At 50.9% G+C, this 1,698-nt stretch overlaps 1 pseudogene; it reads right to left on the minus strand.

Moving 5' to 3' along the window:
- Nucleotides 1-837: 837 nt before the first annotated feature.
- Nucleotides 838-1,392, minus strand: LOC143380774 (neuromodulin pseudogene; annotated as a pseudogene).
- Nucleotides 1,393-1,698: the final 306 nt, after the last annotated feature.

The raw sequence follows: 1,698 nt of genomic DNA on the forward strand, positions 1-1,698 counted from the left end.
ACCATAACATCTTGTTGCTTGCTTCTTTGGAGTGTGTCTTTTCTCCAGGAAAGAGGTCTTTGTATGTTAAGAACATCCACCTCTATGTTGTAATTATTTCTCCTATTTGTGCTTTTAATTCTACTTAATTTCTTTAACCTACAAAATGAAAAAAAATTGTATGATCATGTATATCAATTTTATCTTTCATGATTCTTTTTTTAATGCTAATTGGCGCATTTGCTTTATTTATTTATTTTTAAAACAAACTGGGTTTTTGAATTTCTTTCCTTTTTGTTCATTCCATCACATTGAAAAGGAGAAAAACCAAAATGGTTTTGAATTCACTCAATATTTTGGACTCCTCAGATGAACAGAACATTGCACACACACTTGGAACAGAGAGAGAGGTAAGTGAACTCCCACAGGGCCACACGCACCAGATCAAAAAACTGGAATACAGTGCAAGAATTTCCCCCAAAATGATTGGATCATTATTACCAAAACTTCGCCATCATAACACCAAGGAACAAAAAATGTTTAAGCCACACTGTTTGACTTGGGGATCTTTCCTGCCTTTTTTTTTTTTTTAAATGTTTGCCACACAGAGAGAAAGAGGGCTAGTGGGCAGGAGAGGACAGACTCACAGACGTGAGCAGGACAGGAAGGGAAACTTCAGAGTGGACTTGAGAGAGGGCAGGAGAGGCAGGGCTCAGGAGAGGGGAGAGTGGGGACATGGAAAGCCATTTCCTAGAATTCAGGCATGTTCCTGGTCAGCCTCCCGTTCTTCGTGACCCTCATCCTGCCGGCCACTGTCCTTAGGTTTGGTTCATCCACAGCTTCTATCATCTCTTGAGCTTAGCTGCTCTCGGCAGTCTCCGTGGGAGGCTGGGCTGTTGCCTCGACGGCAGTGTCCTCTGCAGCAGGGGTGGTGACAGCAGCAGGCACGTCGGCTAGTTGAGGCTCCTCCTTGGCGGGCACGTCCTCGGCCTCAGCGGAGCCGGCCATCTCCTCCGACGGGGCAGGAGCCTGGGTGGCCGCCTGCTCGCGGGCACCGTCGGGGGCGCCCTCCGCTTGCTTCTCCTCGGAAGGGGTGTCTCCTGCTTTGCCGGGCTCCTCAGCCTCGGGGCCAGTGGCCAGGGCCGCTTCGGCAGCCAAGCCAAGTGCCTCCTCCGTCCCCACCCCGTCGGCAGCGGGGGCTTCCTCCTCCTTCTCCTTGGCTTTGGCCTCAGCAGCTTGGGCACCGCCCTTCTTCTCTCCTCTGAGCCTTTTCCTTGTTATGTACCCACGGAAGCGAGCCTGAATCTTGGTCGCGGCCTTCTGAGCTCTGTCTTCTGGTTTGATTCTGTCTGGTTCAATCTTCTGGTCCTCAGCCTTTTTTCCCACCGGTTTGGTTCTCAGACAGGACAGCATGGTGGTCCCTTGCCTTCTTCCTGCTTTCTCTCCTTTCCTCCTCTCTCTATCTTATTTCCCCTCCCCCCACCTCTTTTCTAGCTCGCTTGCTCACTCTCTCTCTTTCTCGTGCTAGGGCTCTCCCTCCCTCCCTCTCTCCCTCCCTCCCTCACACACCCTGGGCAGTTAGCAGCAACCGTAAGGTCCACAGCTACTGCTCATCGCACATGCGCGCTCTCTCTCTCCCTCTCTCTTCCTCCCTCCCTCCCTCTCTTCTCTCTTCTCTCCTTTTCCCTTTTCTCCACCCACCCCAGATCCCTGCTTTTT

Source organism: Callospermophilus lateralis, chromosome 14, assembly GCF_048772815.1.
Source record: "Callospermophilus lateralis isolate mCalLat2 chromosome 14, mCalLat2.hap1, whole genome shotgun sequence".
NCBI classification, from domain to species: Eukaryota; Metazoa; Chordata; class Mammalia; order Rodentia; family Sciuridae; genus Callospermophilus; species Callospermophilus lateralis.